Source organism: Phaseolus vulgaris, chromosome 7 (assembly GCF_051622355.1).
Source record: "Phaseolus vulgaris cultivar YP4 chromosome 7, ASM5162235v1, whole genome shotgun sequence".
In the NCBI taxonomy this organism is placed as follows: Eukaryota; Viridiplantae; Streptophyta; class Magnoliopsida; order Fabales; family Fabaceae; genus Phaseolus; species Phaseolus vulgaris.
In genome coordinates this window covers 15,475,754-15,501,534 of record NC_143504.1, presented here as the reverse complement: position 1 = coordinate 15,501,534, position 25,781 = coordinate 15,475,754, and the positions used below count along the sequence as shown (strand labels likewise).

Here is a 25,781-nt window from a genome sequence, read left to right as displayed (position 1 = left end):
AATCATCATGGATGGGCACTGCATCTTGTTCCTTCTCAATACGACTAAGGTGATCTGCCACACGGTTACATGCCCCATTCCTATCCTTAATCTCCAAATCAAATTCTTGGAGCAGCAACATCCACCTAATCAACCTTGATTTTGAGTCAGTCTTCTTTAGTAGGTATTTCAAGGCAGCATGATCAGTAAAAACAACCACCTTGGATCCCAGGAGATATGATCTGAACTTATCCAAGGAAAACACAATGACCAACACTTCCTTTTCCGTGGTGGTGTAGTTAGATTGAGCATCGTCTAACGTTTTAGAGGCATAGTAGATCACATGTGACAGACCATCTACTCATTGTGCTAGAAGGGCTCCAAGTGCATAATTTGAGGCATCAAACATGATTTCAAAAGGGAGTGTCCAATCAGGGGGTTTTATAATTAGCGGTGTCACAAGTGTTGCTTTAAAGGAATCAAATGCCTCTTTGCATCCTTCTCCAAAATCAAACGATACTTCCTTCTGCAACAAGTTAGATAAAGGTAGTGATATCGTGCTGAAATTCTTGATGAACCGCCTATAGAACCCTGCATGTCCAAGAAAAGATCTAACCTCTCTAACAGAAGAGGGGTAAAGTAACTGTGAAATAACATTCAATTTAGCAGGGTCTACCTGAATGGCGTTTTCATAAATTATATGGCCTAGGACTATGCCTTGTGACACCATAAAATGACATTTTTCATAGCTTAAAACAATATTATTTTCTGTGCACCTATCAAGTACCTTACTAAGGTTAGTCAAACAATCATTAAAAGAAGAACCATAAATGCTAAAATCATCCATAAAAACTTCAATGCAATGTTCAATCAAATTAGAAAATATGCTCATCATACAACGCTGGAAGGTTCCAGGGGCATTGCACAAATCGAAGGGCATCCTTCTATAAGCAAAGGTTCCAAAGGGGCAAGTAAAGGTAGTCTTGTGTTGATCTTCTGGTGCAATACAATTATGGAAATAGCCAAAAAAACCATCCAAGAAACAGTAGTGTGTCTTACCTGCTAAGCGTTCAAGCATTTGATCGATGAAAGGAGGGGGAAAGTGGTCCTTTCGTGTGGCTTGATTCAAGCATCTATAATCAATACAGACTCTCCAACTATTCTGCACTCTAGTGGGAATAAGTTCATTACGCTCATTCTTTATCACTGTTATCCCAGATTTCTTAGGAATAACTTGAATCGGACTCACCAAAGTGTTGTCAGAGATAGGGTATATGATACCTGCTTGGTGACCACTTTCTTCACCACATCAAGAATCTGGGGATTAAGCCGACGTTGAGGCTGTCTCACAAGTTTTATCCCTTCTTCTAGTAGAATTCTATGCATGCAAATAGCAGGGCTGATACCTGGAATATCTGCTAGCATCCAGCCAATGGCTTTCTTCTGCTCTCTAATCACCTGTAACAGTTTCTGCTCTTGTTCATCGGATAGAGCAGTGGAGATAATCACTGGAAGTTGCTCCTTTTTTTCCAAATAGGCATACTTAAGATGATCTGGAAGTGGCTTCAGTTCAAGTGAGGGCGATTGGATGATGGATGGTAATGGTCTATTACTTAGAGAAACTTCAGCAACCTGCAATTTATCGGGGTTAGAATCGTTTAATGTTGTCAAGTGTGTATCAACAACATTTGCTTTAGTTGCAAAACCTGCATCACAAAGGTTAGAACAATTTAGACCATCAGATGATATAAACTCATCTATATCAGAGTTTGTCCAATCAATTAAATCAGAAAGATCATAGTCCTCTAAAAAATCCAACACAATATCATCCATAATATCATCCAAAATGTCAAGGTGATACCCAAAGTGATCTTCAACTGGGTGTTTCATAGCGTCTAGGATATTGAACTGGACTAGACTGTCTCCACACTCCATAGTCAGTGTGCCTGCATGAACATCAATCTTGGTGCGGGTTGTCTTCAAGAAAGGTCTGCCCAAGATGATGGTTGTTGCACCAGAATGTGAATCCTCTCCACCCATGTCCAAAATGTAGAAATCTGCAGGAAAAACAAGTTTATTTACTTGAATAAAGACATCTTCAATAAGTCCTGCAGGTTGAACTGTGCTACTATTAGCGAGTTGAATGACTACACCTGTGGGTTTAAGAGGACCAAGAGACAAAGAAGTAGACACAGATAAAGGCATAACATTTATAGATGCTCCCAAGTCAAGCATCGCGTTTTCAAATTTGTTACTGCCTATTATGTGTGCAGAAACATTCCTTCCCATGTTTACCTTTTCAATGAGAGCAGAAACATTCCTTCCCATGTTTACCTTTTCGTTCCCTTTAAGACACCTTTTATGTGTGCACAGATCTTTCAAAAATTTGGCATATCTAGGAATCTGTTTAATAGCGTATAATAAAGGAATGTTCACCTTAACCTTTCTGAATGTATCGAGAATCTCCTTGTCAACCTCTTCCATTTTTCTGCTCGTCGGAACAACTCTTTATGGAAAAGGAAGAGGAATAGATGTTTTGTCAAGACTAAAAGTTTCTCCTTGTACATCATCTTCATGAGATGGTCTAGGAGGAGCATCCATGTCATTATTCCTTGTGTGGACCCTTCTTTGATCATCATTCGCTAAAGGAGTAGTAATGTTGGAGGTGTTAGACGATCTCAGCTGATCGTCTACTTTGGTGGGTTTTGGCACACGTGCTTGCAACTGAGTACCACTTCTCAGAGTAATGGAACTAACATTATGTGGATTGATGGTCGTCTGGGAGGGAAGCTTATCAGACCCTTGGAATTCATCTCATTCATACGAACTGACCAATCTGATTTTCGAAGTTATGAATGCTTACCTCTGTTCTTTGTATTCTTTCATCTATTCTTTGTACTGTTTCACTTGTTCTCTGTTGGAATTGTGTATTAACTTTAGCCATGTGCTTTATTACATCCTCCAGAGAAGATCCACCTTTTTCTGATACAACAGCCGGTAGTGGGGATGGTTGTTGTTGCTGTGAGTTACCCCATCTAAGATTCGAATGATTCCTCCAACCCGGATTATACTTATTGGTGGAAAAATCATGGTTAAATGGTTGTTGAGGTGGGTTAGACTGTCTACCACCATTAAAGATGTTTGCAGCATAGGCTTGAGGACATTCAACATTGTTTCCTCCTTCAACTTCTTGAAGAGTGGGGCAAGCATCAGTGGTGGCACGGTTAGCAGTGAAAATTCCACATACCCTTGTAACCATCTGAGGCATAGTTAGATGCTTCATCATGGATGTGAGATCGTCTAATTTTGCCTTCATCTGAGCATGATCAGCTGCATAATTGGTTGTCATCTCATGAACTCCACGAACAGGTGTCGCAGAGTTGCTACGTATGTGGAATTGTTGATTGTTAGAAGCCATGATCTCAATCAAGTGTTTTGCAGCGACTGACGTCTTGTCAACTAGTGCTCCTCCACTAGCCGCATCTATCATTTGTCTATCAATAGTTGATCCGATCGGTCATCGGTAGTCGATGACGTCAGCAACAGAGAACCACGTGGACCACTCGCAGGGTGACACGTGGACCAGGTGGCAGAGAGGTCAGGGGGACGATCGCCAAGAGTGGTGATCGGTGGTCAGTAACCAAGTTACCACCGACAGATCAGGCGGCATAGAGGTCGGGGGATAGATCACCCAGAATGGTGATCGGTGGTCAGTAGCCAAGTGGCCACCAGCAGACCAGTTCCCAGACTCGCGCCTGGAGGCAGGGCGCGAGAAGCGAATAAACACTGATCAGTCATCGGGTGTATTGTCATCGGGGTCTCGTGTTACACGCAGTTAAACTGGGACTGAGGTTCCCAGCGAGAGCGTTACGCATGGATCTCGCATGAGCACACCTCAGGGAATCATGCACGAGAGTGGCATGAGGGAACTAGTAAGCCAGTCAGTGATTGGTGATTCCCTCAACCCCATTACGTGCGTGGCATCGTGAAGGGTAAGTCGCCTACGCAGAGAGCAACGTTTGGTGAGTGTGCCTAGACCAGCCACACCCGACGTTCTCCTAAGAGTATGCGATTTACCCAGATAAGAGAAATATCCTAAGCTACTCCGCGAGGGCGTAACTTAGGCACACAAAGAGAAGCGCTAGAGCCCTTCCAGTAAATGACACGTGTGTGGTTAGATGTGAGTTGCAGGCCTCCACGTGTCACCATCTGAGAGGGGTGCGGTCCAGACAAAAGTGCACTCCGTATCATTAAGGGTACAGACAGGCGCAGCCCAGCGCAGAGACGCGCGGACACGCACAGACACCCACACTCTCTGATTCTGCAGGTACACTGTCTCTGAAAAGCGTAACAGGTTTCTGACACATGCCAGAAAAGCATAACAGAATTCTGTTATGCCCAGAAACAGAGACAGAGAGATAAAGGAGGAATCAGGGAGAGAAGTGGGGAGACGAAAAACAGAGAGCAAGGGTTTTTCACACACATTACTAATTTTCTAGTCTTTGGTGTTTTTGTGGACTAACTTGATCGTCGGAGTGCAAACGGCCGCTAGAGGCGCCGTCTGTGTGTTTTGCAGGCCACGTTTGGAGAAGCAAGAGAAGGTTCTGAGGGTGATTCTGCAGAAGACGCAGTCGCGTAGACAGGGCAGAGAGTGCTACGGAGCGATTCCTCCACGTTCGAGTTGCCGGCAGGATCATTTGACGCCCACCGTGGGGCACGAGTGAATCGTTGTCCCATATACACCACAGTTTTAAAGACTTACCAGAGTCTTATCAGTTTCGTTGATAGAGAAAGATGCCTAGAAACAGACAACCATCACCTGCGCCATCCGCTGACGAAGGAGCTGTGACAATGGCGCAGGTCCTGGAAATGGTGCGCACCCTGCAGGATAACGCCGCAGCGTCAAAGGTTGAACAAGAGAGGATGCAGACGGAGCTAGCTGCGTCGCAAAGCAGGAACGACGAGCTGAATCGCGTCAACGAGGAGTTGAGAAGGACGCTGCAGGCGCAGAGGGAACACATGGTTGACGAAAGGGTGTCTAGGCAGCCCTCACCTCCAAGAGCGTTCCCCATGCCATTCTCCACTGAGATCATGGGAACCATGGTGCCTCCCAACCTGGTGGGGGTGAAAGCATCGTTCAAGGGGGTAGAAGACCCGGAGGCGCATCTGACGGCGTTCCACACCCAGATGATGTTGTCTGGGGGTTCAGACGCTGTCTACTGCAAAATGTTTATGAGTACGCTCAGCGGAATCGCCATGGAGTGGTTCGTGAGCCTGCCAGAAGGACATATCACGTCTTTCTCTCAGTTCTCGAAGCTCTTCACTGAACAATACATCGTCAACAAGGCACCTGCAGTGGTGTCCTACGATCTGTTCGACGTGCGCCAATACCAGGGGGAGTCGCTGAAGGACTACCTCAACCGCTTTGGGGCACAAGTGGTGAGATTGCCCAGCAAAGATGAAGATATGCTGGTGCACGTGTTTAAGAAGGGAGTGCTGCCTGGCCCCTTCAGCGAATCTCTCATCAGGAGCCATCCCAGCACCTTTGCGGAGATCCGGCGACGTGCGGTGGCGCACATAGTGGCAGAAACAGAGGTCTCTAAGAAGAGACGAAGTGCTGCACCACCAAGACCGCGTGGAGGGCAAGGAAAGCCACAGCAAGCAAGGGTGCATGAGGCCAAGGAGGGGAAGAAGGTGCGGGAAAAACCTCGTCCCTATGCACCAGGCAAAGACCAGAGCAGGGGGCGTGCAAGGGAGAATAACGCACCCCCGAGATACAACTTCATGGTAGGATTGGCGGATCTCATCGCCCTTCCTGCTGTAGCAGCAAGACTACGAGTACCAGAGAAGACAGATAAGGTACTTGGAAGGAAGAAGAATGAATGGTGTGAGTTTCATCAGGCCTTTGGCCATACACTTCATTCCTGTTTGGCGCTGGGACACCAACTGGCAGAGTTGGTGAAGTCTGGTTTCCTAGCAGATTACCTACGTGAGCCGCAGGGTGATCGCGCGTCAGGATCCCAGATTGAAGAACAGCAGCATGAAGTCCCTATGCATGGGGAAGTGCAGACGATCGCGGGAGGCTTCTCTGGTGGGGGATGCACAGCTTCACAGAGAAGAAGATACGCTCGATCGGTAATGGCGGTAGATGCGGTAAATGAGAGTCATTACCCTGAAGTGGACATCATCTTCAGGAAAGCTGATCTACGGAACGTTGTCCCACACGACAACGACCCTGTGGTCATTTCTCTCATCACTGCGGGAAGGCGAGTGCACCGAGTACTCGTAGATCAAGGAAGTTCGGCAGACGTCATGTTCTGGCCAACATTCAACAAGTTACAGTTATCCCCTGACTAGTTAAGACCGTATACTGGTTGTCTCTACGGTTTTGCAGGAGATCAGGTAGAGGTGCGGGGATACATCGAGCTGAGGACAACGTTCACTGACGGAACGACAGCCCGCACTGAAAAGATAAAGTACCTGGTGGTGAACGCCCCTTCTGCGTACAATGTCTTGTTGGGAAGGCCAACACTAAATAGACTGGGCGCGATACCATCGACAAGGCATATGAAGTTGAAGCTGCCGTCGATGGAGGGGACCGTGATAACCATCAAGTCGGATCAGGCTGAGGCAAGACGCTGTTATGAGAACAGCTTGAAGCAAAAGAGAAGTGTGTGCCACGTCACCACAAAACCACCACCAGGCGTGCGCGAAGAGCGATCGGTGGTAAGGGAGACACAGGGCGCTCAGAGGATGGAGGATGTTGCGGTGGGGGGCTCCCAGGTAGCCCAAGTTGAAGAAGAAGAGGAAGGCGCGATCACTCCTCGCGAGTCAGGGATCGCGAGGGCGGTCATCGCCAGCGAGAGAAGGCCCCATCCAGCTGAAGGATGGGTCGAAGTGGACGTCGGGGGAAGAAAGTTCAAGTTAGGGGGATCCCTCGCTGAAGAAGAGCGAAGGCTGATCATGGGTGTGATTGAGAAGCACATGAATGCCTTTGCATGGTCAGCATCCGACATGCCAGGAATCGACCCCGATTTCCTCTGCCATCGTCTGTCGATGGACCCCATGGTTCGACCTGTGCGACAGAGGCGAAGGAAATTCAACGAGGAAAAGAGGAAGGTGATCCACGACGAAGCGCAGAAGCTCCTTGCCGCAGGGCACATCAGAGAAATCCAGTACCTCGAGTGGCTAGCGAATGTGGTACTGGTTCAAAAGGCAAACGGCAAGTGGAGAATGTGCGTGGACTTCACTGACCTCAACAAGGCGTGCCCCAAGGATTCTTACCCCTTACCTAGCATAGATGCTCTAGTTGATAGCGCCTCGGGGGGAAAGTTACTCAGCTTCTTGGACGCTTTCTCGGGGTATAACCAGATCAGGATGCACCCAATGGATGAATGCAAGACTGCGTTTATGACCGAACGGTCGTGCTATTGCTACAAGGTCATGCCATTCGGGTTAAAGAATGCGGGGGCTACCTACCAGCGGCTCATGGACAGGGTGCTCTCGCCCATGCTGGGAAGGAACGTACACGCCTATGTAGATGATATGGTGGTTACGTCCGTAGAGAAGAAGCATCATGCAGCTGATCTGGAAGAGCTATTCACCACCATTGCCAAGTACAGGCTGAAGCTCAACCCTGAGAAATGCATTTTCGGTGTGGAGGCTGGGAAGTTCTTGGGCTTCCTCTTGACAGAGCGGGGAATCGAAGCTAATCCGGAGAAGTGTGCGGCGATCGTGGCAATGAGGAGCCCAACGACGGTGAAGGAGGTGCAGCAGCTCACCGGTCGCTTGGCAGCTCTGTCCCGGTTTATGTCCGCTGGAGGGGAGAAAGGTCACCCATACTTCCAGTGTCTCAAACGCAACAACAGATTTCTCTGGACACAGGAGTGCGAGGAGGCCTTCATCAAGTTAAAGGGGTACCTGGCGAGCCCACCAGTCTTGCGAAAACCCCAGGTAGGCATCCCCCTTCGTCTATATTTTGCTGTGACGGAGAGAGCAGTCAGCTCGGTCCTGGTGCAAGAGCAGAGCCAGGCCCAGAGGCCTGTTTACTTCGTGAGTAAAGTGCTGCAAGGCCCTGAAACGAGGTACCAAGCCCTCGAGAAGGCTGCTCTGGCGGTGGTGTTTTCAGCCAGAAGACTCAGGCATTACTTCCACAGCTTCACAGTGGTGGTAATGACTGATCTGCCTATCCAGAACGTATTGAAGAAACCTGATGTAGCAGGCAGGATGGTCAAATGGGCAGTAGAATTGTCAGAATTTGATATTCAGTACGAGCCCCGAGGACCGATCAAGGGGCAGGTGTTCGCGGACTTTGTAGTCGAGCTATCATCAATCGCGACACCTGCAGAAGGGCTAGATTTCCGATGGGTGTTATCGGTGGATGGCTCCTCTAATCAGCAGGGAAGCGGCGCTGGAGTCATCCTGGAAGGACCAAATGGGGTACTGATCGAGCAGTCCCTCCGTTTTGCCTTCAAAGCTAACAACAATCAGGCGGAGTATGAGGCCCTGATCGCAGGAATGTTGCTAACAAGAGAAATGGGAGCAAGAAATCTGCTGGCCAAGAGCGATTCGTTACTGGTCACCGGGCAGGTTACGGGGGAGTTCCAAGCAAAGGATCCCCAGATGGCAGCCTACCTGGAGTATGTGCAGCTCCTGAAGACGTCCTTCGCCGAGTTTGAGTTAGTGCACGTGCCAAGAGAGCAAAATGCCCGAGCAGACCTGCTTGCTAAGCTGGCCAGCTCAGGCAAGGGGGGGAAGCAGAGGACCGTCATTCAGGAGACCTTGAAGGTGCCGCGCGCGTTCGTATCAGACAACCAGGTGCTTCATGTATACAAGTCAATGGAGCGTCTAACGATCGGTCATCGGTCGTTGACCCAAGAAACACTAAGAGCACCGAGGGTGAGATCGCGACCGTCAAAGACCGATGAGTCGATGGAAGTCCATGCGGAGAAGGAACCCGACACCTGGATGACGCCATACCAGCTATACTTAGAAGATGGTGTACTCCCGCTCGATCTGGCAGAGGCAAAAAGAATAAAGAGGGGTTCAAGTAAGTTTACTCTTATAGATGGAAGCCTATTTAGATTTGGATTTTCTCACCCTGTGCAGATCTGTGTACACGGCGAGCAATGCACCAGACTCATGTCTGAGCTGCACGAGGGGGTGTGCGGAAGCCACGTAGGTGGTCGCGCTTTGGCAAGTAGAGTACCCCGCGCGGGGTACTACTGGCCAAAGTTGAAGGAAGATTGCATAAGGTTTGCTCAGCGATGCAAACAATGCCAACTGCATGCAGACTGGCATAAGGCACCCCCTGAGGAGTTGAGGTCCATCCATAGCCCGTGGCCATTCCATACATGGGGGATTGACATCCTAGGACCCTTTCCCCTGGCGACAAGGCAGATGAAGTTCCTCATTGTGGCCATCGAATATTTCACCAAGTGGGTGGAGGCAGAGCCAGTCGCACACATCACCGCACAGAAAGTTGAACACTTCGTCTGGAAGAACATTGTCTGCCGCTTCGGAATACCCAAGAGGCTGGTTTCCGACAATGGCACCCAGTTCACGAGTCATCAGCTGAGGAAGATGTGTGAAGAGTTAAAGATACAACAGGTCTTCGCATCAGTGGAGCACCCACAAACCAATGGGCAGGTGGAGTCAGCAAACCGAGTGCTGCTCAGGGGGCTGAAGCGAAGACTAGACAAGGCCAAAGGAGGCTGGGCAGAAGAGGTCCCCAGAATTGTATGGTCTTATCACACCACCCCACAGCCCAGCACCCATGAGACACCCTTCAGCCTTGTCTATGGGACAGACGCCATGATTCCTGTGGAGATACAGGAGAGCTCCCCCAGATTCTTGAACTTCGTTGCTGAAGAGTCCAATGAAGAGCGTAAGGTGAATCTGGATCTGCTAGACGAAGTGCGAGAAGAGGCCAGAGTCAGTGCTGAAGCTGTGAAGAGAAGAGTAGAGCGGAGGCACAACTCTAAAGTGAGGCCCAGGCGGTTCCAGGAAGGTGATCTGGTGATGAGAAAGGCGCATCAGAATGACATGCAAAACAAGTTATCCCCAAAGTGGACAGGCCCGTACAGAGTGGTGGAGACATTGGAGAACGGAGCCTATCGCCTAGAGACTTTGGAGGGAGGAGCAATCCCCAGAACGTGGAACGCCACCCATTTAAAATTTTATTTCAGTTAAAGTTGTACAGTAATGGCGTTCTCGCGCTAAAAGATACATGCTTTGTATGTGGTGGAAACAGTTGAACAGACAAGGGGGCACTCTTTTCCCTAAGGAGGGTTTTTAACGAGGCCACCCAATTAAGGAAAAATTTCCAGCATATCAAGTGTGCTCAAGTATTAAAGTTAAAATCCTCCTTGCCCCAGGTGCAAGTGCAGGTGATTGGTTGGGCCCTACTTGCCCTAGGCGCAAGTACTGGCACCGATCTAAGTCTTCCTCACCCCAGGTGTGAGCGCAAGCAGTTAAAGGTTTGAAAAGCCAGGGGTGCTAGTAAGACCAAGGAAGGGAAAGGAAAGGTTTTGACAAAACGTCCTTACCCACTTGGCATACACCAATATTGGCCCAGTAAGACTCTTAGTCTGAAACCCTTCTCACCCCAGGAGTGAGGCAGGGAATGAGCGACTCAACCCGCCAAAGGGTGATGACCTTGGGGAAAGTAAGAGGGGTTAGCGAGAAACACTTTTCTTTCCCCAAGACGAGGCATCACCTTGAGCGATCGGTGTCAAAGTCCTCTATGCACTTAGCGCTAGAGCGACAGAGAAAGCTAAGTAAAGACTAAAGAACGATCACTGATGAGTCGTCAGTAATTGGCTAGTGGTGCAAATCAGCGCACGAGGATTGTTAAACACCAAGTTGAGAGAATAGCCAGTCGTGATCAAGTAGAAGCGAAAGAATAAGAGAAGCAGATCGCGCTAAGCCTAAGCTGGTTAACACTTAGTCGTGCGCAAAGTGAAAGACGAAGCTCAAGATCGCGCTAAGCCTAAGCTGGTTAACACTTAGTCGTGTGCGAAAGGAAAGGTAAAGCCCAAGATCGCGCTGAACCTAAGCTAGCTAACAGTTAGTCGCGCACATAAAGATAAGTGAAGTTCAAAGAAAATACAAGGGAAGAAACTTATGCAAGAAAAGAAGCATTGAGATATCACATTCATAGCCAAGTCTTATACAATTTTAAAGTACAAAGAAAAATTGTGCAGAAGTTAAATTTACAGAGAAGAGAAAGGTTTAAGGGGCAGGAGGCATGAGCTTTCCATCCACCACTTCATGGTAGATGCTGAACTGCGAGAGGTCCAGGTCTGGGAGAACGCATCTGATCTGCTCGAGTGCTAGCCCGAATCCATCTGTAAGGGCATCAGCACCCACGTTCATCAAATCAGCCTTCTCCACCTCCAATTCTTGCTTTGAAGCCTCCGCAGCATCTCTCTCAGTGGTGACGGCAGCAAGGGAGGAGGCAGCTTCAGACAGTTTGCCCACCACCTCCTCAAGTCTCTTCTCCCCAGCAGCAGCTGCTTCTTTGGTGGACTCAAGCTCCCCCAATAGCTGAGTGTTCTGTTGGCGCAGGGAGGAAGTCTCGGCCCTAAGCTCCACCACCTCGCAGTCCAAAGAGCTCACCATCTGCCCCATCAAGATCTCCGTCTTGATGGTCTCTTGGACCTGCGCTAGGTATTCCCTCCTAGCCTTCTCCACCATGCCTCGCATCATTTCAACGGACCCTTGAGCAGCTTCGAAGTCACTTCGCAGTGACTCCTTGTCGTGCTCAAGCTCCTTCACCCTCTTCTCCAGGGCTATTTGTTTGCGATGCTGGGTGGAGAATTCCAGAGAGAGCACCACCTGCCTTGCCAGGTGCATGTCAACCTCATCACCATTCCAGTCAACGAGCTCCCGGTTACTTATGAGCTGTCGAACTAGGGTGATGACCCTGCTGAAATTCTCGTGGGTGGCCCCAGAAGCGCTTGGGCGCGAGCTAGACCCACCACATTCAGCAGTGGCGGTAGGGATTGGTAGCAGTGGTGGTGGTGCACCCCCAGTTTGGGCAGAAGCACCCCCAGCAGGATGAGCGGATGGACCAGGTGATTGGCGTACTTGGGGGGAAGACGGCAGTTTGGTAGTTGGAGGCAACTGCTGGCTTGGAGAAGGAAGGTTGATGGGCTCTGAGGCAGTTTGAGCGCAGGGAGGAGGGGAAGACCCTTCCTCTACTTCCACCACCTCAATCTCTCCAGGCTGGAGAGATGAGGCCCCCTCAACTGCTGCTCTCTTCCTCTGGCGGTGTACAAGAGGAGAGCCTGAGCTCTCCTCTTCAGTTGAAGCAGCAGCAATTGAAGTGGAAGCCTTCACTGGCCTTTTCCTTTTCCTCTCTTGCTCGGGGCCTCCAGCTGGCGCGACCGAGAGTGGGGGGGCTGCGATGGGCTCAGTTGTAGAGGAAGAGGAGCCAGTGCCCTTGGCTCCCCTACGTTTGGCAAGCTCCAGTAAAGCTAGCTTCCTGTCCTTCCCCGACATTGAGTCTGCATAGATGGAAAAAGGAAGAGTTAGATGACCAAGGTATGCAAGTAAGTTCAAAAAACACATAAAAGCATGCATGAAAAGATGCAGGTATCCTAAGAGGAGAATGAAGAGCTACCTATATACTTTTTTAAGGCCACCACATCGAACTCGTCTTTGATGAGACGAGCAGAATTGTATTTGGCCCCCAGGAGCAGCCCGCACAGCTCGCGCTCATAGGGGGCATAGCTTCAAGGTCCCTGGATTTCTTGAACTCAACTCCAGGAACCCAGTAGAGGGGGTACCCCTCGAGCAGACTTGGACTTTGAGGGGTAGCAGATATCATGTAGAATCTGCCCTTCCAATCTTTGAAGGATTGTTGGTACAGGCCCAGGAGCACCCGTCCAGCAACCCCGTTCAGGATGACCCAGGACCTGTCCCCAGGGTTCTTCGCTTCGAAGAAGTAGAGGAACACGTCCACGGAGGCGTTGTGCCCGAAATAGTTGCAGAGGATTTGAAACGCCCGGATGAAGGCCCAGGCATTTGGATGGAGTTGGCAAGGCGCGACGTTTAACTCCATCATCAGCTCCTTTTCGAAGAAAGTGAAAGGGAGGCGCAGCTTCAACCTCTTGAAAATAGCGGAGTAGACGAAGACGAAGGGCACCCCACTGGTGGCCCTGTCATCCGCGCAGATAGGCATTCCTCGGGGAGGAATGCGGATTTGGATGTTGAAGTCATTCTCCCTGTCGATGGAGCAGGAAGGCTCATCGGGGTTGCGACTTAGCAGAGACGTGAGATGACCCTTGGGCAGCAGGGTGGAGGTTTCAGCGAGCAATGCCAAGGGAGCCCATTCGTAGACTCTGGCATTGTCGTGGTAGGAGGTAGCCACAGGCGGTGGTGGAGCTGGCGCACTCGCGGAAGGCTGTGCGCCAGAGGATGGCGCACTCGCGGAAGGCTGTGCACCAGAGGATGGGGCAATGATGCGCGCAGTTTGTTTCAAGCGAGCCATCGTGAGATAGCTGCAAATGGAGAAAAAACGAAAAGGTCAGAATGAATGGAAGAAGAGGGAATGATGAATGTTTCGGTGAAAACAGAGAGGGGAAAGGAGAAGGAGATGCCCAGGTGAAAAGAGAAAGAAGAAGAAGCAGAAGCCAGAGCGAGGGCATGAAAATCCCTAGCGCGGGTTCGAGAGAGGGAAATAGAGAAGATGAATGCATGATAACCAGAATGATAAATGCAATCGGTAAAGATGACCAAAAAGGGGCCAGGGAGAAGAAAAACCATACCTTTGGATGATCGCAAGAGTTTGGGAAGCAGAAAAGTTGAAGAAAGATGGGTGCGCAGAGGAGAAGTTCGCAGAGAGTCTGGGAGTCGAATGAAAAAGATGGAGGAATAGTGAAAGGGCACGCCAATTTGAATAAGAGAAGCGCTAGCGACGCACAGCGCTGGCCGTTGATGGGGCCACGTGTCGCGAGATTAAGAGAAGAAGTCCAAAGGTTAAAGACGCAGCACGTGAGGCGGCCCCACTTGCCACGTGGACTGAGGGCACGACCACTTAGTCTCTTCGCTGAGAACGAGTTCTCGACTCGAGACTGGGGGGCTTGTGATCCGATCGGTCATCGGTAGTCGATGACGTCAGCAACAGAGAACCATGTGGACCACTCGCAGGGTGACACGTGGACCAGGTGGCAGAGAGGTCAGGGGGACGATCGCCAAGAGTGGTGATCGGTGGTCAGTAACCAAGTTACCACCGACAGATCAGGCGGCATAGAGGTCGGGGGATAGATCACCCAGAATGGTGATCGGTGGTCAGTAGCCAAGTGGCCACCAGCAGACCAGTTCCCAGACTCGCGCCTGGAGGCAGAGCGCGAGAAGCGAATAAACACTGATCAGTCATCGGGTGTATTGTCATCGGGGTCTCGTGTTACACGCAGTTAAACTGGGACTGAGGTTCCCAGCGAGAGCGTTACGCATGGATCTCGCATGAGCACACCTCAGGGAATCATGCACGAGAGTGGCCTGAGGGAACTAGTAAGCCAGTCAGTGATTGGTGATTCCCTCAACCCATTACGTGCGTGGCATCGTGAAGGGTAAGTCGCCTACGCAGAGAGCAACGTTTGGTGAGTGTGCCTAGACCAGCCACACCCGACGTTCTCCTAAGAGTATGCGATTTACCCAGATAAGAGAAATATCCTAAGCTACTCCGCGAGGGCGTAACTTAGGCACACAAAGAGAAGCGCTAGAGCCCTTCCAGTAAATGACACGTGTGTGGTTAGATGTGAGTTGCAGGCCTCCACGTGTCACCATCTGAGAGGGGTGCGGTCCAGACAAAAGTGCACTCCGTACCATTAAAGGTACAGACAGGCGCAGCCCAGCACAGAGACGCGCGGACACGCACAGACACCCACACTCTCTGATTCTGCAGGTACACTATCTCTGAAAAGCGTAACAGGTTTCTGACACATGCTAGAAAAGCATAACAGAATTCTGTTATGCCCAGAAACAGAGACAGAGAGATAAAAGGAGGAATCAGGGAGAGAAGTGGGGAGACGAAAAACAGAGAGCAAGGGTTTTTCACACACATTACTAGTTTTCTAGTCTTTGGTGTTTCTGTGGACTAACTTGATCGTCGGAGTGCAAACGGCCGCTAGAGGCGCCGTCTGTGTGTTTTGCCGGCCACGTTTGGAGAAGCAAGAGAAGGTTCTGAGGGTGATTCTGCAGAAGACGCAGTCGCGTAGACAGGGCAGAGAGTGCTACGGAGCGATTCCTCCACGTTCGAGTTGCCGGCAGGATCAATAGCCATCAGACACTCGTAAAAATATTGTATTAGAAGTTGTTCGTTAATCTGGTGGTATGGACAACTTGTACATAGCCTTTTGAATCTTTCCTAGTATTTATAGAGACTTTCTTTGTCTAGTTGCCTGATCCCGCATATTTCCTTTCTTATTGATGTGACTCTAGATGCTGGAAAGAATTTTTCAAGGAACACTCTTTTCAACCCTTCCCAATTAGTCACTGATTCTGCCGGAAAATAATATATAGCCAATCTTTAGCTGCATCATGGACTGAAAAAGGGAATGCTTTAAGCTTGATGTGCTCCTCTGTGACCCCACACTAGCGCAGAAATGCTAATCAAGTGCGGTTATTTTACATTTACAAATGCGGCTATAGAACCGCATTTGATCAACATGCATTCGTAAATCAGAGAGATACAAATGCGGCTATAGCCGCATTTGTAAATACTATTTATAAGTGCGGCTATTTCAAATAGCCGCATTTGTATATTCTTCTTAATGAGGGGTGATGGTTTAAGGGTTTAGGGTTTACAAATGCGATTATTACCATTGCCGCATTCGTAAATGTTATTTACAAATACGACTTTGGTAATAGCCGCATTTGTAAATCATGTTTTTTATTTACGAATGCGGCTTTGGTAAATAACCGCACTTGTAAATAGTGTTTTTTTAGTGCAATCTGTTTTGTCACTAAACCACATAAATTAACCTGCATATTGATCAAAATGTACCCAGCCAGACAAATACATAAATATAGAGATAAATGCATAGAATCATAATGTACATTACAAACAAGTATCAAATTACATATAAAACCTACAGTATTGGTCAGCTATCCCAGAGTTATAAAAATTTATGAAATATGTGGACCAAGAATGTCTCACATATGACATGGCTTCCGAATTCATTGGTATTTCTTCCGTGTAACTGCATTGCAAAATATAGTTGAAATAAATTAGTTTTTAGATACATATATGTTCAAGAATTATAAAAATGATTTAACATATCATGTTACTGTTGAAGCTGGAGGAAGCTTCTTCCCTACCAAGGCTTGATGTGTGTTTGATGAAGAAAATTGCTTGAGTGCTTTGAAGATTGTAATAGGTTTTTAGATTCATTTGTAATTAGGCTTGTAATTGTGTATGGTTGCCTTTTGCTATGTGACCTATCCTAGATGTCTAACCAAGTCTAGATCAAGCACATGATGTGGTTAAATGGTTTTTGAAAAGCTTTTTAAAGTGTTTTTAAAAGTTTTAAATCAGTACACAAATAAATCTGTTTTAAGGAGAAAGAATCTGTTTATTTCTTCTCTGTTAAAAGGCTTTTCTAAAATTCTGTTAGGGCACCACAGGCAAAGCTTAGTTCGTTATTTCAGTTAAAGCTGAGCTGGCCTATTTGCCTTCATTTAATCTGTTTCACTATGAAAGAATCGGTTTGCCCTTTGGTCAGTTGAAAGGTTTTTCACAAGTTAGTTAGGGCACCAAAGGTACAACTCAGACAGTTATTTCAGTTAGCTGAGTTGGCGGTTTTCACAAAATAAATCTGTTAAGTTCAAAAATGAATCTGTTGTTTTCATAACTGCTTTTCAACTGGTTTTTGAAAAGAGGTTAGAAACTGTTTTCTATATGAAGAAAAGTCTCTCTCACATGAAAAAGAGCTGAGGAATTACGTTTTTGACAGAGATCAAACAATTCCCATGTGAGAAGAAGGATTGAAAGATTTTTGAAAGGTTTTCCAAAGAGATTTTCAAGTGTGCTTGTTCTAGGAAACCTTCGATCTTGGTGAAGGTGCTGGTGCAGTTCTGCAGCAAATTGAACTACTGGTTTTGAGTTCTTGCATCTTCTTTTCAGGTGTAATCTTTCCTTTATTCTGGTTTGTAAAGGTGTAAGTGTTAGTCACTCCTTGATAGGGTTTCTTGGAGTGCAAGGTGTGCTGAAATAGGGTTTTTTCAGCATTGTTTGTGTTGTTCTTGTAGTGTTCAAGAACTGCTGTGTTTGTAAGTAATTGGTACTGTTTTTAGTGGATTCCACCTTGGGGTAAGGTGAGACTGGACGTAGCTCTGTATGAGTGAACCAGTATAAAAACTTGTGTGTCTTTTCTTCTCATCCCTGCACTCATTTCTGGTTTTGCTTAATTCTGTCAAGAACTAAATCTGTTCTTTTGAAATTGAATCTGTTAATTTTGTTCTTCCTGATTTGTTAAAGTTTTCTAATCTCAAACAAGGCCGTTGTATATGCTGTTTTATTGATTTGAAAATGAAATTGTCTATTCATTAAAACCTGAGAAAGATTCATTCTCATTAAAACCTTGTGTTGAATGAAGTTGATTGATTTCTTGGCATAGCAGTATTCTTCATACTCATAAAATCAAATTAATCTGATTTTGTTATAGCTCTCTGCTGATTACAATTTTAATTTGAACAAAGTCAAATTGTGCTAGACTGCTCTGAAGAATCAATCTGTTTCATGTAAAATCAATTTGTTCTTTTTGTCTCTGGTATACTGAAAATTGTGTGTTCTTGCGAAAATTTTATAAGCTCAATTCACCCCTCCCCTCTTGAACTTAAACACTAATAGAACCAACAGTTACCTCTTTCCAACTAGTTTTAACACCTAGTCTTATAATGGTAATCATCCATTGCATAATATAATAGCCACACTCATAACTTCCTGGTTGTTTATTACACTATAATTCAATAAAAAGTAAAAGTTAGTATATTGATAAACAAAGATAAGAGAAAGAAAAAAATTACAAACCTTTATTCTTATCCAGTTCAAATTATTTGAACTAGATCGACCTTTTAGGATGTTATATCCATGCCATGAACTGGTTAATACAAAAAACCTCGTTAGTAGAAGGTTAATTAGTAACATACAAAGTTAAGTTTATAGTGTACTTACGTATCAATGATATCCTTAAATTTTGTGGGTATCTTCTTGTGTAGGGCACAAAACCACACAACAATCTTATCAACCATTGATAAGACAAGTAATTGCCAATGATGCCTATATCATCCATGAAAAGAGTTAGTAAATATTTAAAACATGAAATAGTAATAATTGATGACATATAATTAAACTTACTCATTAATATAAGGGCATAAATAAATTTGTTTTCCCTCTTTTTCTAGGGTGTTAGTGATGTATGCTTGAGTCTCATATGACCTTGGTCCAACGAGATTAGTACATGCAGGATCTAAGAATCCATACACATTTTCCTTCCCCTCAGTGAGACAGACTCCATGTAAAAACCTACAAGTTATTAGTTAAAGCATAATCAATAATAATTTAACATAAAGTAAATTGAATAATAGGTAAAGATACTTACATCATACAAAATTGAATTATATTAACATTGAGCTCCTGATTCCTGGATACAAATTCTAATAAATCTGTGTTGTACATCATCAGTGGCAGTTCAATGTTTATTTGAAAAAACGTATCATCCCATGGAACTGCAAAAGGTTCATTACCAATCTGACTAGCAATGAGACCTAAGGAAGTTATAGGATCGTCAACTGAAACCTCACGCTTCTTCTCCGGACTTGGTTTCCGAAAAGGTTTCTACAAGATAAAGAACATTTGGTTTAAATTATATGTAATATATAAATATAAATAAAAATTAATATAATGAAATGAAATTATTACATGAGGTTGGGGCATAAATCGAATGACGTCTCTGAGCCAGGCAACGAATGTCTGAAATGCATCGGCCACAGTGGTTACCTCATCTGAAGGTAGTGGAACACAAGCATCAGGTACTCGTACTTTTTCAACTATTACCTTCGCCACATCAGGGGAGAGAGGAATGTTATGTAAGGTGGTGGCCTCTTCATAGACTTTTCCAAGGGCTACCACCCGAGGAAGTTTGCCGCCCGCTACCAGTAGCTCACATTCCCTCGTCTGCCCAATATCATCCCCTGATGTTGTAGGAGCCGCCGCACAACTCCCCTTTGTGCTCTTGGGAGTGGGACTAACAAGGGGTTGAATCGGCTCAGCACAAAGTTGTTGCGATAGAAACTCTTGTCGCATTCGATCATTCTCCTTTCTCGTCTCCTCCATTAATTCTTCACGTATCTTAGTCTTCATTTGAGTTTCACTCTCTTTGGAGGAGGAGGATGACTGTCGTTCTGAAACTCCAAAATATAGTTTTATTCCAACCCCTTGTCCAGCTGCATGAACACGACCGTAGTGCTTAGGTCGTCCAATTGCTTCAACCAGGATATCGTGATGACCTTCAACAACAAATTTACCGTCGGATTCCAAGGAATCCTGCAAGAGACAAAAATAATATCAGTTTTTAATATAATTAATGCTTTAAAATAAATGAAAATAACAAGAATAGCTTACAATTTTTTCGATGATAACCCCGGATTGCTCAGAACTTGGTGCACCCGACTTTTTAATTCTGGCCCTCTTCCATTTTATAGGGCGAAAAGGTGGTGATGGAAGAGAAGTGACCCCTGTTTCCACATTCTCAGACGACGTCCCCTGTTTAGATTGCTCCTTTTCCACTATCAGTGCTTACTCAAGTTTTAGATACCCCGAACGAGACATTACGTGTGGGGTAACATTCTTCAAAGCTATCTCTTGAGCTTTCTTCCGACGATCCTGTCATAATTGAAATAAACAAAGTGAAGTAAATAAGATAAACCTATTAATGTTATATAAATAAAAAAAGTTAAGTGACTTCACTTACCATCCAAGCCTCATTTTGATGGCTTTCTTTAAAAAGACGCCATGTCTCTTCATCAATATGTTTGTACTTTAAACATGGATTTTCGTCTTTAAGATCGCCAAAAACGTATCTCGAAGTCAGTCTTGACTTAAAGGTACGAAATTTAAGTCTGATATTGGATATAATTTTTTATTGAAGCGGTTCCACATCAGGAATTTCAAAGTTTTCCTGGAAAATAAGATCACCAAATTAAAATTAATCAATGAATATTAAAAAGCATTATATCAAAATGTAAAGCTTACCAGAACATCCTCCTAGATCATGTTTCGGTCGACCTCTAACACCTCATCCCATGAATTAATTAAAATGGAGAGCCTCTCACGAGAAACAACTCCAAGATAGCTCATAAACTCATCTGCTTTAGGACCAAAAGCCACTCCAGTGTTGACATCAATGTCAACACGTGTCTTCTCACCAGCAGCACGTCTCAAGTTAAATTGTCCAGATCGAGGTCTGAGTGGGGTCTGATCGTCATCTATGTCTCTGTTAAAAAAATTAGGTAACAAACATTAGTTAATCTGCTTCGAATTAAAATTGTCCCGACCAGTCCTCGGTCATCAACTCGGAGACTGGCCCCAGACGCACTTACTAGGGGGTTGGTTAGTCTTTGAGTTGCTACCCTAAGCCTGATGTCGGAGATCGATATCGCACCTCACCATTAGAGGGAGAAGATCGAACATCCACTAGTGCAGAAACATAAAACAAATGCGGCTATTTTGAATTTATAAATGCGGCTTTATAGCCGCATTTGATCAACACGCACTTGTAAATCAAGAAATATAAATGCGGTTATATAGCCGCATTTATAAATACCATTTACAAGTGCGGTTATTTGCTTTAACCGCACTTGTATATGCCAAATCATTAAAAAAATTAAAAATTTTAAAACATCGTCAATCTTGTGTGAAGCCAACGTTGATGAAGAGTCACGGGAGCGCCAACAACGGTGGCGGCAGCAGAAGCGACGGCGGACAGGGAAGCAGCAACGGAGCTAACCAAAAAATCCACAATAAACCACGAAGACAATGAAAGAGTACTGAGCAATGCGAGAAACCAAACAATGTAAGAAAAACGAATGTCAGCCAACGAAACAGTGCTTCGAGACCACCAATGCAAGGAAAAAAACATATATAAGAAAAACGAAAAACATTTATGCATATATTTGTGAAGATGAAGAGGAAGAAAGAGAGTTCAAGAAACTTACATTGCACAAATGGAATGCAGATGCAGCAGAAGGAGACGAACTCAGAGTGCGAACACGAAACGAAGGCAAAGACGAGAAATAAAGTTTGAAATTGTGTGTGGCGCGCTTCAAAATTTAGGGTAAAAAAGGATTTACGAATGCGGTTAAAGGTAAATAGCCGCATTCGTAAATCAAGCGCTTTGATTTACGAATGCGGCTATTCAAATAACCGCATTCGTAAATCAAAATAATTTCAAAAATGCCACCGCGTTTTTTACGAAAGCGGGTAGCGCAAAAGCCGCACTAAATAAAGCATATCCTTTTCTTCTTTTTGCACTAGTGATCGTTCGTCAGGAAGAAGTGAAAGCCCGTAAGGTGGGCCCTAGAAATTCGTTAAGATAACAGTTAAAGACAAGAGATGTATGGGAAGCCTGAGGCACGAGGGATCCATGCATGTGGGATGTATGACGCATGAAGGTGCAACATCATGGATAATCTTAGAAGGCGTAAGGGCCCAGTAGAATTAGGGTTTCTAGGGAAGTTGCATGCATGGCACGTGGATACTTAGGGCACCCGCGAATCAAATGGCGCTGGATATTAGGTGCACCAAGTTGGGACCTAGGCGACCACTCTGATGATTCGTTGCACTTTAGTTAAAGGAAGTTCATGTGCCAAATACGCTAGGATTACACAATAGCGGCACAGGGACACTTCCCAAGGAACCCTAGACAGTGGTAACAGAACAGAAGTAAACCCTAGTTTCAATCTATATAAAGGGTGTTAAGAACCCTAAGAAGGTACACAACTTTTGAGACTAAAGCTATTTCATATACTTGATGTTCTTTGCCCTAATACTGACTTGAGCGTCGGAGTGCAAACGGCTGCTAGGGCGCCCCTTTTGTCTTTGTAGGTGAGAAGTTTCTTGACGAAGAAGGCACGATTCTCAAGCAAGGATAGAAGAGCCAAAGTAGCCGTTGAAAACAACTGACGAGGCGAGTCAACCGGACAAAACAAAAATCATATAAAAATAATACATAAAATTCTAAATGCTTATTTACGGGTTGCATGTGGGTTGAATGTTCATATGTAAATTCCTTCACTGTGGTCTTTACGGGTTGCATGTACATTATCAAGTACATCGCCATCTTTATTAATTATCAAGTACCCCACTTTTATTGTCAACCCATTTACACTTGAAAACTGGAACGAAAAACTTAGTGTAGTCAACCTCCCATATCTCTTCTATAAACCCATAGTGTGCCATTGATCCAAGTACTGGATTTGTATCTTTCGAAGTTGAAAACTCCATTGACTCGACTTCAAGAGTAACACCAAAATTTTGAACTGTACTCTTTTCATCCATGGACATCCTGTAAAATAAACAATTATTCACTTCGTACGCTGTACATGAGATGACATCAAACTTCAATCCAGCAACCCACCAGGTCAAGGTCTCTGATGCCGTTGAATCCTTGAACACCTTGTCTTTAAACCAAGGCATGAAAGTTCTATTATGTTCCATCAAGACCCATTTCTCTGCTTGTCTTGGGTTATTTGTCTTCATAATGGCTTTATGAGCTTCTACGTAAGGTATAACTTCATCTGTGTTATTCAATATGTACAAATGTGCGTGCAAGACTTCTGATCAAGATTTGCTTACAATATTCACATCACGTAAACATTTACTTGTAAATGCCTGTGGTGCCATGAATTAGCTGGAAGACCTATTGGATTTGCTTTTTCCATGTACTCTGAACAAAATTCAATACTTTCTTCAACTATGTACCTTTCACATAACCTTTCAAAATTTTCATATACTGCTCAACAGGATACATCCATCTTAAGTACACTAGTCCATACAATCTAACCTCTCTTACCAGATGCACCACTAGATGAACCATGATGTTAAAAAAAGATGGAGGAAAAAACATCTCCAATTCACACAAGATAACAACAATTTCATTTTTAAGTTTATCTAGTTTTGATGGATCAATGACTTTACAACAGATGGAAGAGAAGAATAAGCACAAACAGGTTATGGTATGTCTAACATTTTTTGGTAAGATCCCACGGATAGCTACCGGCAACAACTGTTTCATCAAGATGTGGCAATCATGAGACTTCAACCCAATTAACTTCAAATCTTGCATTGACACTAGGCTCTTCTCATTTGAGGAATGTCCTTGTGGCACTTTCACACCCTTTAGACATTGAGAAAAACTAATTTTTTCATCTTTTGACATTGTGTAACGGATGGGGGCAAATATGTACGCTTACCCATTTCTATGGGTGCCAACTCACCGCGTATGTTCATCTCAATCAAATCTAAACGAGCATTTAGACCATCCTTCGTCTTCCCGTTAATGTTAACAAGTGTACCAATTAAGCTATCACACACATTCTTCTCAACATGCATTACATTTATACAATGTCTGACTTCTAACCTTGACCAGTACGGAAGATCAAAGAAGATTGATTTCTTCTTCCAAATGTTTGTCACAAATGATTTTTTTTTTTACTTACCGAAGGTGTGGTCTATGTTATTTACCTTTTCGTAAACCTCAACACCGATTAATGGAGTTGGTGGACCACTAGCCTCTTGGTGTCCATTAAAGGCTTTTTCCAACCTCTGGTAAGGATGATGACTTCTAAGAAACCTCCGATGCAGAAGATATATTGTTTTCCTTCCATGTTTGAATTGTTGAGAAGCAGTGTCTTCTTCGCATATTGGACATGCTTTATGACCCTTAAAACTATAACCTGATAAGTTACCATATGCCGGAAAGTCATTGATGGTGCAAAATAACATGGCATGAAGCTTGAAAGTTTCATTAGCAAATCCGTCAAATACTTCAACACCCTGGTCCCACATTAACATCAAATCTTCAATTAGAGGACTTAGATAAACATCAATATCATTCCCTGACTGTTTCGGACCGGATATCATCATAAACAACATCATGTATTTTCGCTTCATGCACAATCCAGGAGGTAAGGTATAAATAACTAGTAAAATAGGCCATGAACTGTGATTTGTACTCATATTACCAAACAAATTCATTCCGTCTGTAGCTAAACCAAGTCGGATATTTCTTGATTCTTTACCAAACTCTGGAAACTCATCATCAAATTTCTTCCACTGAATAGAATCAATTGGATGTCGGTACATGCCATCACATTTCCTCTCATCTACATGTCATCTAAGATTCTTAGCATCGTTTGGGTTTGCAAACAAACGCTTCATCCTTGGAATGATGGGAAGATACCACATAACCTTCATTGGGGGTCCATGATTTTCTATATCTTCAATATTATCATCATCTTTTTGTTTCAACTTATAACGTGATAACGCACACCTCGGACAACTTTTCAACAATTCAAAATCTTTCTGGTATAATTTACAATCATTAGGACATGTATGTATCTTTTTATACTCCACACCCATTGGACAAAGAATATTTTTGGCTTCATAATTACGATTAGGTAGAGTATTTCCCTCTGGAAGCATATCCTTCAACAACTGAAGCAATTTCGTGAAGCTTTTATCAGTCCATCCATTTATTGCCTTCAAATTCATCAATCTTAACACCGCCGACAACTGTGTGAAGTTAGTTGATCCAGGATATAATAAGTATTAATACTAAATAATATAAATTTTGAAAATACAAATTATAATACATAAAAAAACATACAAATTCAAAATATAATAAATACTAAATAATATAAAATTTATAATATACAAATTATAATACATAAAAAAAATGAAATTTTTTTTTTTTAAAATTTAAAACAGCATACACCAACCTTGTGCGTGAACCAAAGTTGGCGGTGAAGAGTGGTAGGGTAGCAAGAACAACAGCGGCGACAGCGAAAGCGGTGTGGGAGAAGTGACGAAGAGCCAATGGAACAGTACATACCTTCAACCAACAATGCAAGGAAACAAAAGCCATTAAAAGACAGACATTGTGAAGATTGAAAGGAAGAAAGCGAATCAATACTTAAAAACTTATAATTGTGTGAGGCAAACGAGATGAACAGTGCAAACGATAGGCAAACGAATAGGATGAACAGCGCAAACGAAAGGCAAGAACATAAAGAAACTACGAAAGTGGTGAGGCGCGTAAAAAAATTTAGGGTAAAAAGCATTTACAAATGCGGCTAAACGTAAAAACAGCATTTGTAAATCAAGCGCTTTGATTTACAAATGCGGTTGTTTGTATAGCCGCATTTGTAAATCAAAGCACTTGATTTACAAATGCGGCTATACAAACAGCCGCATTTGTAAATCAAATTAATTTAAAAAATGCCACCGCATTTTTTACGAATGCGTTTAAGCGCAAAACCGCATTAAATAAAGAGCGCTCTTTTCTTCATTTTGCACTAGTGCCAGCTGGCCTCATGGTGGTGCACACTGTGTGGAACTCCTTAAGATGTTTGTGTGGATCTTCACCTGCAAGGCCATGAAATTTAGGCAGCAAGTGTATCAAACCAGATTTAAACTCATATTGCCCATCTGGGTATTGGATACACATAGTTTGGAAGAAAACATCTGGAGCAACAAGTTCTTTGAGGGTCCATCCGACCATAGTTCCAAAATTAGG

The 25,781-nt window shown here is 44.6% G+C and overlaps 1 pseudogene; it reads right to left on the bottom strand.

Annotated features, from left to right (window-relative positions):
* Positions 1-340: 340 nt before the first annotated feature.
* Positions 341-25,766, bottom strand: LOC150025806 (uncharacterized; annotated as a pseudogene).
* Between the last annotated feature and the right edge of the window lie 15 nt (positions 25,767-25,781).